The sequence below is a fragment of the Larus michahellis genome, chromosome 2 (genome assembly GCF_964199755.1).
Source record: "Larus michahellis chromosome 2, bLarMic1.1, whole genome shotgun sequence".
Taxonomy (NCBI): domain Eukaryota; kingdom Metazoa; phylum Chordata; class Aves; order Charadriiformes; family Laridae; genus Larus; species Larus michahellis.
In genome coordinates, this window is record NC_133897.1 from 89,643,605 (window position 1) to 89,658,298 (window position 14,694).

Sequence of the window (14,694 nt, forward strand, 5' to 3'; positions counted from 1 at the left end):
ATAAAATAAAGTAAAATAAAATAAAATAAAATAAAGTAAAATAAAATAAAATGGAAATCCTGATTGGGAACTATTTATGTACGCTTTCTATTGTGGAGGTTATAACAACTTCCTGCTACTAACCAAACGGAGCAAATTTAATTGAGAGGTGTAAAAAGGAAAGCTCTATAACCCATTACTTAACATGTTATACATTACTTTTCAGTATGGAGAGAATCCACAAAATGGTTGGAGGCACCTCTTTATTTCTCACTAGTTTTGGCTAAATTGTATTTAAAAAATATTTTTAAGACATTGAAGTGATAATATATTTCTACTCTGTGGAGTTCTTACACAAAGGGTAGTGAGAAGAGATCTAACAGGTGCTGAGGTGGGCTTTTGAGGGAATAGGTTTTATTTTGATGCTAGGTGAGTACAATATGAGTCTTTCAGAAATCTAAAAAGATGTCCACTGACTGTATTTTTCTGTGTTTGTTATCAAGTTTTTTGAAGGTGCTAATCCTAACTCCAATTAGAGGTTTGTTTTCAACATGGTGGTGGAGAGTGGGGATAGTTGATCAAAATGACTGGTGATTAAAAAGTAGGTATGAAAATCAAAACTTTATTTAAACCCTGCTCGCTAAATAATAAGAATAACATTTTCTCAGTTTGTAATAAAAAGGGTTGTCAGCAGTTGAATGAAATGGGTTGAAGAAAATTTTAAGGCAGGTAGTTGACAGTCACCAAAATATTAGCAACCACCACAAAATTTAGATCCAAAGGCTGCAAAACAACATTTCGTGGCATGTTTCACATTCAACATGATGTGGATGGATCTTTGCATTAGATGGATCTTTGTAAAGGATATAGCCAAGGGAAGCTGCATTTAAGCAGGAAACTGGAAAGAGGTTTTCTGCAAGCCCAAGCAAACCTAATCTCTTGGAAAATAGTTGGAATGGCTACACTGAGGTGCTAAATCTGTCAATATCACCTGCATAAGGCTATTAAAGATGTTCAGAACACTCACTTATCAATAAATAAGCATTTTTCACAAACACCTCCACCATTGCTGACCTTTAAGTCCCAATTTTCAAGGAACATATACGAAGAGATGAGCCTTGGCACTGAAAAACCTGCCTTTGTTTGCTTCTAAAATTCAGAAACTCCCTTGAGTTATGGATTATGGTTTGCATGCAGATGGCTAACCCTGACCTGTGGCACCACTAACAAGGTAACAACACGAGGAGTTTCAGGATTCTGCAGATTACAACAGGAGAGAGATGTTTGTGCAGATGGCCCGCCCTGACCCATGGCATCACTAACAAGACAGTGACATGAAAATGTCAGGATACTGTAGACAACCGAATGGGGGGGTGCTAGCTTAACAGAATTAGTAACCAACACAGAAATTAACAGGGCACCCATATCCTAAATACCAGATCGTGCCAGAAAATCAACTAAACTGTGGCCACTGGAGAAGGCGGAAACAGGGGCATGCTCTGTATTTGGGAGAGGACGGAGGTGATATAGGGAAATTATTTGAGAGGCGTGAGGAAAGGCGCTATAGAGTTAAGCAAATCTTTTGATGAGAGTGGTTTAGCTGCTGTTGAGCAGCTCTGTGTCTGATAAATGCAGCTTGGAGCAGAACAATAAATCTGGTTTTGTTCCAACCATACTGGTGTATGACTTACTTCCAAGGTTGGGAGGTGGTTAGGGCTGGGATGCTTTCCCTACTCCTGGCAAGGGAATAGTTAGAGGGGACTTCTTGCCATCCTAACACTTATTGATTTTTATAATACCCTGTAATTTTTCCCACCTTCAACTTAAACCTCAGTGTTCCCCAGGCAATTGTGTGCCCATCTGTCTAATGTGCTAAGAATCTTATAATCTGTCCCCTTACTAATATTTTTCCTCCTTCCTGCTGGTACCAATAATCTTTTCTCTCAGATTAATTTATATAGGCAAATTAAGCTCTGAGTAGTTCTTAATCTATATTTAGCATTAGATGTCCTGTTTTTATTTTAGACTTAGTGAAAGGTCTGTGCATCGAAAAAGTCTTTTCTTTATTTGGTCTTACAAGATTGCTTCTTCCCATGTGTCTTGAGAGATATCGTGATTTAGATGTAATCTTTTAAAGCACCCTTACTCAGCCCAAGCTATGTGAGCTTTTCTTCCAAGTTACTTAATATGTTAAGAAAAAATAACCGGCTTCCTGTTCCCTAAGGGGAGTCCTATTAAGAATCACTTTTTCCCCTCCTTTCAAGTTTGCCTACACTTGTGGAATGTATAGCCCAGAATTGAGATTTATAATGATGGGAAATAAGGAATAGAGATGTTAATATTTGCTATTGATTGAATATACATTTTTAGAGCTTATAAGGTAGTATCTGACATGCAGGTAAGAGGCCTCAGTGTGGGAGACCAGAGACTTTTGGTGTCAGGCTGTCAAGAAATACTGCCAGGGGACAAACTTGGGATAATCATCAGTTTTGGATCAAAAGATACTTTGGCACTACTGTTTAAACATATATAGCCTTATTCTGCTATAGGAATTGCAAGGGTTACAATTCAGTTACTTATTTTGCACAGTATGAAGAAATGTAGTTTAAAGAGTGTTTTTGTGTGGAGGATAATAAAGGATTTCTGATAAAGGGTTTTCCCACAGGAGGCAGTGAAGTAGGGAAGCAAGCAACTGCTTTAAAATGCTGGGAGAATAAAACTTCCACAAAGACGTGAAGTTTCTGATAGATGAAAATAGGAAGGTAACAGATTTATGAAGCCATTCCAAAATGCAGGGTTTCTTTCAACATGATATTGCTGCTTGTTCTGAAGCTTGTTTCTCAAGGATGAAGTTTATTTCACTCTCAAGTTTAAATGCAGCCTTTTGGATTTAGCAGTTTTTCCTCACACATTGTCATGACCGACTTTGTGCTGTGAAACATGTCCTGGAGATTCAAATCTTGAGAAGGTACAAGGAAGTTTGGTGTGTAATGTGAAGTTCTTGAATTTTCAAAATATTTTTCTTTTGTGAAAGAAATACATTTTTTCTTGGTTCTATTAGTGGTGATGTTCAGTCTATATAATAGGAAGATGTACTTCTAATTGTAAAAATGTAATTTGTGTTAATGACCATGGCAAGAAAGTCCACTTTGTATTCACCTTCAGATGGATAAATCCTGGGCTTTGTGTGGAAGGCTCCACCTGCATTTGCTGCATGAAAAGAAGCTCAGTGTTCGGCTTCTATGAGTGCGATTGAGTAGAGTGCTAAGAGGGGTCATAGGTGAAGTGCTCATATTAGGGGTTTAAGAGCAAAATTTCACCTAAAATATTACCCAGTTATTGATAGTTAAAGGTTGAATGTGTTTCTTGCTCTGAATAGTCTGAACTTTTCAGTCAGTCTGAGCATGCAGTAGGTAAAAAACTGAGGGAATGTTATTACTTGAATCAAATTCAAAACAACAATAAATCAGACTGTAAAACTATGAGGGTTTCTTTGGGTTTGGGTTATCTTTGGTAGGGTGCGTTGAGAGCTATGTATATTAGAAAACTTTCTACTGAATTTCTATAGGAGATATTAGGAATATTCTTGAGCCCCACTTTTAAAAAAATCTTAGAAAAATGCTATATATTGGATTAAAAAAAAAGCATTTAAGAAGCAAGCTCTGATGATTTTTAGGGTTACGTTTCTTCACAAGGCAGTTTCTTTGGATAATTCTGGTTATATATACAATAGACAGCTTACTGCACATTTCTGAGCATTAGTAATCTACAACAAAAAGGTGTTCAGACAGAAGCACAGCACATTTAATAGGGAAAGGAGAAATAGCGCAGTGACTTTTGCATTCACTTTACCTAGTGAAAAAATACCAAATGATCTTGGAAGTAAAAACGTCCCCCACAATCCCTTCAGAAACGGTTTTGTCCACAAAATTCGTTAATGACAATAATCTTAATAATAATACTAAAATCCCAATAATTTCAGTCGAACTAATGTAGGGCCATCTGAGTGTTGAGTAAAATGTGTTGAATACTAGTCTTGAAAATTCACTTCCTCTCAGACATACCAATCGCAGCCTAGCTGATGCAGTTTGCCTGTAAATGTCGGGCTGAATGAAATAACCCTGCTGGAGTGATAGCATCCATACGAAGTCATTTGCATACAGTAAAGGAATGCAGACACTGAGTATTTGCAGAGAAGACATTAGGAAATAAAAGTATCCTGCTACAGTAATTCCCTCCAGCCAAGCCAATACAGTACATGCAACTTTGATCATGTTGAGACTTAAATAATATTGTATAGTAAATGACTTTTTTTGCACCTGTTCTTGGAAACAGCAAACAGAAGTGCCTTCTCTTTCCTGATCACCATCTAATGTGCAATATTTCCTCCTTCTCTGGCTTATATTCTTCCTTAACAGAAAGGAATGCTTACATTCTGGTTAACAAAATAGTCCATTAACCCATGTTAGCACAAAGAAGGAGAGCAGCTTTGGTTTTCTTACAGGTCTTGGCTCATGTCAAGATAAGTAGGGAAGAGACTGGATGCTTAATCAGGGTATGAATCCTAGTGTCCTCAGATATTCTGGGTGGTCTGTGACAATGAACATCAGAGGACTCATTTTCATTACAGCACAAAATTAGCTATGTAATGTCTATTGTTCTCTAATTTCTCACTCATCACTGTAGAAATGTAATCCCAGGTGTTTCATTCCTTTGCAAGCAGATGTGGAAGCTCATAAACTGAATTGCAACCTGAAGGAAGGAGTCGTTCTCAGATCTTTGGGTTGCCAGGGAAACCACATTCTCAGTCTGTGTATGTTTACAATAGCCTCTTTTTCAAAGCTGTCTATGTTGTGGCATTCGGAAACAGACTAAAATAGAGAAATAGTAATATATGTTATCATTGGTTTCTTAAATAATATTTACAAAAATAGGTCATACACTCTTTCTCAGATTATGTATGATTTTAATAGATATGTGACAAACCTGAGAAGCATTTAATATACATTTCGATCCTTCTGGCTACTTTCCTGTGCTCCACTTATGAATCAGTCTCAATTAGAGTAGCGTTAGGTATGGCCCGAATGTCTCAAGTGGTACTTCTCAACAAAAAGTTCTTTTCGCAGAAACTGTACTTTTTCTCCTCCAAACATAGTATATTTTTCCAAATTACTTTGTGGCACAAAAGCAGAATGGGAGCTGTTGAATCATGCCTCATCAATGGGGCCACTATTGATCTATATCCAGAACTGTCCTTTAAGTGAAAGAATTTGAGAATTTCTTCTTAATTGTTCAAAATCTTAAATGGTGTCATTCCGATGTACACCACACCTACTCCGACTAGTATTTAGGGCTTTTTTAAATGTACTAGTATCCTATTTTTCCCCTGAGGATCACAAAGTTAGATTTCAGACACTAAGAATATCCAATTTCAGACAAAGATACCAGACTTTTAATTACCTAATGAAATTATTTTCCAAATCCTATCTCTAAAATGTATGTGGATAGTGACATAGTATCAAATCTGTACTTGGTCTCTGTGGAGGTAACTTGTGTGACCGACTGCCTGACTTCTTCATTATTTGTGAGTCAATGCAGTTCTCCAGATTCAGGACAGCAAAAGCGGCTGTCCTGTGCCGGTACACAGCACACATGCAGGCTATTTCTAACTAATTTTCTCCATAGCAGCAGCAGCCTCGCCCACATTATTTCCTTCTGGGCAGTGAAATACAGAAACATTTTATTTTTCCTCTTCTGTGTCTGTGAAGACCTACTATTACTACCTCTTATTTTTTTAGTTTTCTTTTTAATTTAAAAAATGGTAATAATTGGGCATTCCATCTATAAAGTCAGCTAGTAGGAGCTATCTGGAAGCTGTTCTGTTGTGCAGAGGCTCAAAATTATCAGTAAAAAACCCAGACAGTGTAGCAGATCTGTCAGATTTCTTCTCTTTGAATTATTTCTCAACAAAATATATTATCACTAATAAAATAAATCAAGTAAATACGTTTAGCAGAAGAATGTAATTCTTAAAAGCATCTCTGGAACAACAATTCACTTAAAACATGAATCAGAACTGAAGTAGGTTTAAATACTCTGTGTTTACAATCAACAGGCATCAGCAGGAAGGAAAATATCCAAAAGGTGAATTAGTGACAAGAGGTAGGTTTTGAAGCACTTGACTTTGAACAGCGTTCAGGTAGCTCAGCAAAGAAACTGTTACTGAAGTGAAGGGAATCGCTGTGGGCATTGCAAAAATGTACTGTGTGTTCCATGTTTGTAAAATGAATATAAACCAAATTATGTCACATATATTAGAAGCCTGAAAAGTGTAGAGTTTTAGGGCTCTGGACTCTGACTGGGGTTCCATTTATGCTAGGTTCTGGCATAAAATTCTGAGGATATTGGAAAGACCATAATCAATCAGTGACAAAACAGATAAAATTGCTGATGGCTGATGATGCCCTGGTTCTGCCACTGGTAAAGTGAATCCAAAATGTTGCAATAAAATATTATAAAATGAGAGAATCAAAGCAAAATTCAGCAGTTCAGAGTCTGGATTAAAAGGCATTATGTGGAGCTACATGCAGTGTTTCTCATGTTTTATTATGTTTCCTGGTGTTTGAGGGGAAAATAAAAAAAGCAAGATTTAATTATTCTTCAAGACCTTGTTGAGGTGGGCAGTATTTGTATTGCATGAACAGGTATAACTGTGACACAGCTCTATTGGCACAGAGGAAGACCTTTGGTGAATCAGTAGACACTTGTGCATCAGGAAATGAATGGATTATAAATCTGCCAGCGATCTGCCATTTGTTCATTTGAATTTGGAACCTGGTACCCAGTAAATTGACTTATTAGGAAAAAAGCATAGTTTGCTTTGAATGAATATTTGAATGAATGAAATTGCTTTGCAATGAATAACTGTTATAAGATTAATTGCTAGATCATAATAAAGCTGGAATTTTCCTGTTATTTCTGCCAGGACAGTTAAAGAATCATTTCAAAGGTTTCTTTGTTGTAGTGATCTCAGAATGCAAACTATGTGCCCAAGTCAGTGACCTTGGAGGACTATTACACAAACACAACTTACTAAAATGTTATACTACTATCTTTAAGACATTTGAGAAACTGAAGTGGTCTATGGAGGAGTTCCATAGGTACCAATGTGGGAAGTATTTAGAAATCGAAACTGAACCTTGTACCTTGGCTGTTTATATATATGAAGCTTTACATTGTGTGAATATTAACTTGTATTTGAATGTGGAAAGAGGGTCATGCAGGAGCTGGGAACAGCAGCTGTGATGTTGTGAAGAGCTGCTGATAAACAGAGCTCATATTAGTGTCATTAGCCTGGCGCTGTGATGACTACGCAGAACCCTGTGGTCTAAGTGAAGCACAGATGGATGAAACGTTATTGTATGGTTTATCTCATATTTTAAGGGAACTAAGGAAGTGACTAGAGAGTAGAAACACAGCTAAGTCAGTTGATATCAGAACTATAAAACTGCTCCTATGCACTGCACTGATGAAGGGACATGGTATTTGTATTTCTGTAATCTAAGTTGATGGTGGGAAAGAAAATCTTTGTGCACCAAATGGTTGATATTGAAGAACTATTCAGCACTTTGCTGAGTAATTGAGCCCATGTCACTTACTCCATTTGTGCACTGTGCTGCAGCCTGTATGTCCAGATAAGAGGCTTAATTTTCTGAACTTCAACTTGACTAATCCCCTGAATATCTGGCTCATTCGAAGTAAAAAACCTAAATTCCAATTTTACATTCATATATCCATTGTCTGAAAACTTGTTTTCAGAGTTTCTTAGTAGTGTTTCCCTGCAACGTCCCTCAAAAACAAAAGGTGTAGTGCATGAATAATTTTGCTATCCTTTGTTGAAAGTAATGTCTTTTGAAACAGCATTCTTGCATTACTTTCCCTCCATCCCCTCCCCTGTTTTCAAAGTGGTCATGATGCAGTTGTTTGAGGTAAGTAAAACTCTTTACTAAGGGGACGTTTCTTTCAAGTCCCATCCTGTAAAGAACATGATGTTATTAACAACTTAAAGTCTGTCACAGCTTGGCACAGCTTTCCTCGACTTGTAGGTATATATTAGCCATTCTGTTTTCAATCACCATGTAAGTTTTGCTTGGACTGCCTCATTTATCTTACATAAGAGACTAGAGGAGTGAGAGCTTGCAAGAAGAAAGAGGGGGAGATGCCTTCTGGGAGTACTGATTTAATAAAAAAATTGTTTTTCTGAGCACTTCAAATTTATGAGCACTTGAGAGCACCTAATTCCCTGCCAAAATACACACTTTCTATTCATAGAGGAATTGCACAGACCAGATGTCAGTTTGTCTCAGCATCTTCTCTTCTGCTTTACTGAAATACGTACTTCCCTTATATGCAGTCTGCTGCTTGCAGTATAGATATCCGTGACTATACCATACTTGCTAGTGAATCTCTTCTGGCTTCTCCTTTAGTGTGTTTGACTGCCTTTGAAGTGCCTAGAGTGTTTTTTTGTTGTTGTTTGGAATTTTTTTTTTAATTAAGTAATCCGTATTTTTACGTGGACTACCTCCTTGCAGAAAGAAAATTACTGTCAGTTGGTCTATGCCATTTATGACCTAGTCCAGATTTTTAAAATAGACCTATTGAGACAAAAGTTTGCTATGGTTTTTATTATTTGGCAAACAAGTCTTATGTATTTCAAATTAGTCAACTAATTTGCCATCTTCTGAAGTGATTTTTTTATTAGAGGCAATCTGAGTCTATTACTAAGTCATACCCTCAAGTTAGCTAAAATATCACAATAACATAATGAGGTAGCTGGGAAATTCTACTAAAATCTTAGTATCGTGAAGACTGTAGTTTCTGTAAACTAACATTTTTATACACTTTACATATTTTTACACTCTGATTTTGTTTCAGAGAAGCACAACAAGGTATTTATTATCAGGGTTCGCCTATTCAAAATATTTCTGAGCTAAAAGGAAATTTCTTCTTATATATTGTTTCCTCTGGGGAGAAACCCTTGCAGCCTGCTGCCGTAGGTTGGATCTCTTGGTCATTTACCTCTCCTGAAAGGCGGTGCAATTTCCTCTCTCTGTGTTCCTGAAGTGTTGTGCAAGAGGTAAGTATCATGTATTGATTATTTGTGGTCGAATAGTCAGTTAATACCTTTCAGTAGAACTCTTGTCTTTCCTAAGTTTGAAAAACTGTGATTAAAATGGGGATGAAATACTTTGGCAGATTGTAGGAAAAGCATGGAAATTTTCACCATGGAGATCAGATGGTCTGCAAATAGCCATCTGCATTATGTTGTAGGCCAGAATCCATTATGTAGTAGCCACTGTTATTCTGCTCTTAAAAGACATAATTTACCTTTTTACATAGATGCGATTTTTAATTTTTTATGAATAAGCAAAGGGGAATAAATAAAACCTACTTGGTGTTCAGCTATCTACTGTCAAGCCTCAACTATATTTGATGAATATCATCAAATTCATGGTATTCATGTATGTGTAAAGTAGGGCTACTATGTTCCTTCTGGTATTTATTTCAGATAAGATTCCTCCAGCTTCCTTTGAATAAAAATTTGAAAAGTCAAGCTTTACTCTGAGAAATGACTAGTATAGAGCATGGAACCCTTCAGAGCAGCATTTGCTGGAACCTGTATTACTGCACCTCCCATTGAGATCATCAGTCTGTACACTGTGCTCTTTTTCTCTGGCCCAATTATACTTGATTTTTATTTGCTTAGAAAAATTTCAAAAGAATGTAATCACTCCAGAATGAGATATTCCACCATGATTTGAGTATTCTCCAAGCTGGAATACAACAGGATTTTGAGGCTATATATTTTATTTGTAGGCATCAAAAAAAAATCTCTATATACACCCATTTAAGGTATAACCTTTACTAATCATGATAGCAGTTTTTACAGTAGTTATTTTCAGATGTTTACCAGTATACATGATTTCATGCCCTCATGTTGACACATACTAACACCACAATTAAATATTGTTGGTTTTGAAGTTAAAAATGTAATATAGGATATAATAATAAAGAATAAAATACAACTATATTACATATTATTTCATGTTATTCAGGCGCCACTTGCTTCATGTTCAGCACAAGCTTAATGATCAGCTTTACAGAAGTGGAAATAAGTATCTGTTTATTTGAAGCTAACCCAATTTAGTCACATTCTTTTTTTTTTTTTTTTTTTTTTGATCCCCTTTCCCTTCCCTTCCCCAGAAACATTTTCTGGGTTTAAAGGCACATCTTTAAGGAATGCACACAAGTCGGGTTAATCTTCATAGAAATTTTTCTATCTCCTTGAACTGACTAGATCGCACAAAGCTGAAGAATTTGATATATCGTGAATTATCTTGTTACTTTATCAGGTTGGAGTGAATTGAGTATTGAGAAGTATTTTACTGACAAAAGCAAGAAAAACTTCGGTGTGCTTGGATGCATACTCTGCTTCAAGTTAAATGAAGCTTGTCTATGATTTTCTGAGACTTTCAGTAAGAACTGAGAGAACTATCTGCTTTCAAATAAGAAATAGAACATCTTACACTTGTGGTTAAGGAAATTCTTAAATAAATTACAGGGTATAAACCATGGGAAGGAAAGTATTGTTTACAGGGAAAACGGGGGTGAAAGAGACGATGAATAAACTAGTTCATAGACTTAACTTTAACTGAAAATCAGAAACAAGCTAAGTTATCAACACTGTGTTGTGTCACTTGGCTACTGCCTAACACTGCCCTTGTGGGCCTTTTTGCCCTCCAGTAACTAGAAGGCCATTTGTCTTTCAAATTAATGACGGGTGAGCTTCTGCATATTTTCAGTAATGCTAACTTGCCATTAAAGGGCCAAAACCATTAACCATCACACCAATCTCTCCCTGCAGAACTGCTGTGTTGATGCGGTTGGTAATAAGTATAAAATTATTGAACAAACTGGTCAGGCTTCTGAGTACCCCAGCTTCTGGCCTGTTCTTTTCTGCTGCCTTGATAGTGATTGTTGCAGTGTTTGCAATTATTAGTTGAGTCAGTCCCAGATATCTTGATTTCAATTTGATCATATGAATAAAAAGTTTTCCGAGTGGGGCTTTACAGTTAAATACTGCTTTAAATCATCTAATTATCTGCAAAGAAGATGCAAAATCTGGCTCTATTTTCTTGTTAATTAAGAAGGTCTTAAATTCCTTTAAAAGTGCCAAAATTTGTTCTTAGCACTGCAGAACATTCTTCTGTGGAATGGCTACAGACACATTTGGTTTTAGAAGCCTGGCTTCAGTGGCACGTTGAACAGTGGTTTACTTTTGAGTCAGAGAGGATAGTGTCAGTGTACTCCAAAGGCACCCTGTCATGCAGGAACCCTTCTTCATAACACTTTGTTCATTGTGGAAACTGTGTTGCAACCTCCTGGTTTGAAGAAGGAAATTGTCTATGGCTAGGGAGAGTACAGTGTTAACCTAGACAGGTCAAAGAGCACGCAATTACCCTTGCAGGATTTGCAATGAAATGGTTAACTGAGTTTTTGAGATTTCAGAAATGTTTATGGTTAGAAGACAATGAAGCATGGATAACTTACCATTATTCTACTCTGGATGATGTAAAGTGATGAGAGATCACTTTGAGAAAATGGAAAACAATAGTATTATTCAGTGAACTGAAATGACTTTATGTGGTACAGTAACTGTGTAAAGTGCTTTTTCCTTGAAAAGGTCTGAAGCTTGAAAGCAAAAGCTGGAGCAGCTGTTGCAGTCTACTTCTGTGCATACCCACTTCTATGCCTTTTGTGGTCCTCGGGGCATTTGAACTTATTTAAAAACCAAAACAAAACCAGTCTACTGGGTCAAAATGGAGCTGATTCACATCAGAGGCAGCTGATAGGCATTTCCCTACAATAAGCCATTGTCTTGTTGCTGTATCAATGTATTGTGTGCATAAGAGTAAATGAGCATATTTAGTGATTTTTTTCTGTCTTGTATTGCTGTATTTGAATGAAAGGTGACTCTAGAGATACTGAAATAGAACGCTTTTGTACTGTTCGAACTCAAAGTTGGTACATAGAGCTCCAAAGTTTCACTGGTTTAGAGTGGATCTAAAGCTAAACCCAAAATTATGGTGGGAGTTTTCTTGCTTGAGGTGATTTCTGCTGTAAACAATTTATTTTATAAGTATCCTGTAATTCCTGAAGAAAAAGAAAAGAGTTCTCCAGAACTGTGAAATTATGCAATGTGTTTTCTCAAGTATTTTATTTTGGCACAGGATTACTAATGCAACTTGCTTCTAAATTTTCAAAATGGAAAAGTTTTGGTTTGTTGTTTTTTGGGGTTTGGTTTGGGTTTTTTTTGGTTTTGGTTTTGGGGTTTTTTTGCATTAATGTTGATGTCTTCTGGCAAAACCTCTAGGATAAACAAATATAATACATCCAACTTAGTTAACAATTCTGCTGGTCATTTTCTGGCTAAAGAATTCAGCTCTGGTGAGGCCTGGCAGAATTAAATTAGAACCAAGAGCTCACTCCCTAAAATTCTTGTAGATTAAGATGGTCTAAGTAACCTAACAGTTTGTCCTGGTTTGAGGTAAAGCAGAACAAACTTTCTGTTCAGTAATTTTACTTCTTAGCTAGACCTCTTCTAACTCGCTGAAATTAACTGCATATTGTGCAGAAAACTGTTCGTTCTCAGAGTGATAAGGCCAATGTTTACAGTTCACGCCAAGGACTAGGACGCAGAGAGGCTCTTCCTCATGCTTATTGCTACAACAACCAAGGTCAGCTAATTTCATTATTTGCCCCACTGTAGGGTTGGAAACAGAAAAGCGTAGAGGGGTCCCACCTGCAGGGAGGAGCGGACAGGACAGGTGACCCAAAAGTGACCAACAGGGTATTCCATCCCATCTGCCCCATGCTCATTATAAAAGCTAAAGGGTCATCCCCCTTTCTTCAATGGCCAACGTCTGAGGAGGACCCTGTCTGTTCATCTGCCTTTGATCCCAATCCATGGGTTTCTGAATGCAGATCCAGAATCCGGTTCCTGTTTGTCACTGAGTCCAGTCTGGGATTTCCCCAGTGCCTGACGGTGATGTCATCCTGGGAGCTTAATAAGGTTTTGTATGTACTGTATCTATTTTATTATTTCCTTTTTATTTTAACACTAATTTTTCACTGAAGTAGTTTAGTTCCTTCTAAACTTGTAAATTTCTTTATGTCTCCTCCTCCTCTCCTTGGAGCGAGAGGTGGGGGGTGTTGCGTGAAATGGGGCCAAGCGGTTTTGGCAGAAGATAAACCCCCTTGCGTTCTAACACTCCTCACCAAGGTGGGAGGGTAGGTGCGGCTAGGTTTAAATTCTGAATGATGCCCAATTCAGCACTATCAGTCCAATCGCGTTTAATATGTATTAAACTATTACGATTTGGATACACTAATAGTGGGCTGCACCTTCAGTCTAGTCGTGCTCCTGAACTAGCACGGCCTCTCTGTAGTTTTGGTCGCGTTCAGTGAGAAAGTGAAACGACTAGCTACTTAAACAGTGCAGTTTATTTAAACAACAGATATACAGGTTCTTTAGGATTGCCGGTGATAAATGCACTGTCTGCAAAGAACGTGCAAATAAAGCTATTGTTAAGTATACAAACGCGCGACAAAATTATAAACGATACAGCCTGGCTATAAATGTAGGGTAGAGATTCTCTAGAGAAATTTCTAAGTCCCCGAGAAAGCGCTCGGTGTAATCGAAGTCTTACCCAAAGGCGTCCCTATGGGGGGGAAGAGAGGCTCAGCCCGTCGACTGATCCCGGAAATCAGCGGTGGAATTCTTCGCGATGGTGTCTTCCCTGACATCCCCTCTCTCTTGGGCTATTTTTATATTATTTTTTTATCTTTAAAGTGGAGTTTGAGTGACTTTAGTCATACGTACCTTTATTATGATTAATGTATTCAAGGAGGAGTGTTCACACCTCGGGGGCGGACAGTCTCCGGGATGGAGGTGTGTTTTGGTACATTGTGGTGAGCAAAGTTCGCACAAAAGGACAGCATTTCATCAGCATTTGATGAAATGTTGGCTCGGGTAGCGTGTAGGCCGCTTATCAGTTCCGTAGTACCATCTCGTCCCCATATCTGCTATTCGTCACAAGGGAAGGCCACGGAACAAGCGTGTTCCGTTCCATCCCTTGTGTAGTTTCGCAAACAACCTTGTACAGGGAATCACAGATGTTGCATTCTTCGTGTGCTAGCTGCGGCTGTATTCTACCTCAGAAGCCTCTGGATTTTATGACTTTCCTTAATGTGTGAACAATGCTGTAGTTTTGTATTCTTGGCCAATTTAGTAATTATTCCACAGGGGGAGAGCAGCTGTCGCCAGTCATTGTCCCTTTTGGCCAAAACCATGATATAGTTTCAATGCTTCACACTGCATTCAATGCAAAAAAGAAATATCTACATAAAATCATTTGTTTCTGTAAGATATAACTGCATTTTTTTCAACTCCTAAATTCTAAGAAAATTAAATTAACAGTTCTTATGATCAGAATACTGACTGAAATATGCCTTCTTTACCTTTTGTTTAGATGAGCTCAAACATGCAAAAATGTCCAGAGCAAATAGACATTTTTCTCAATGTTTTGTTTATTCCTTTAACTTGCTGCATTAATTAGATGGATAGGCATTAAGTATGTCAGATAATGGTGGAAC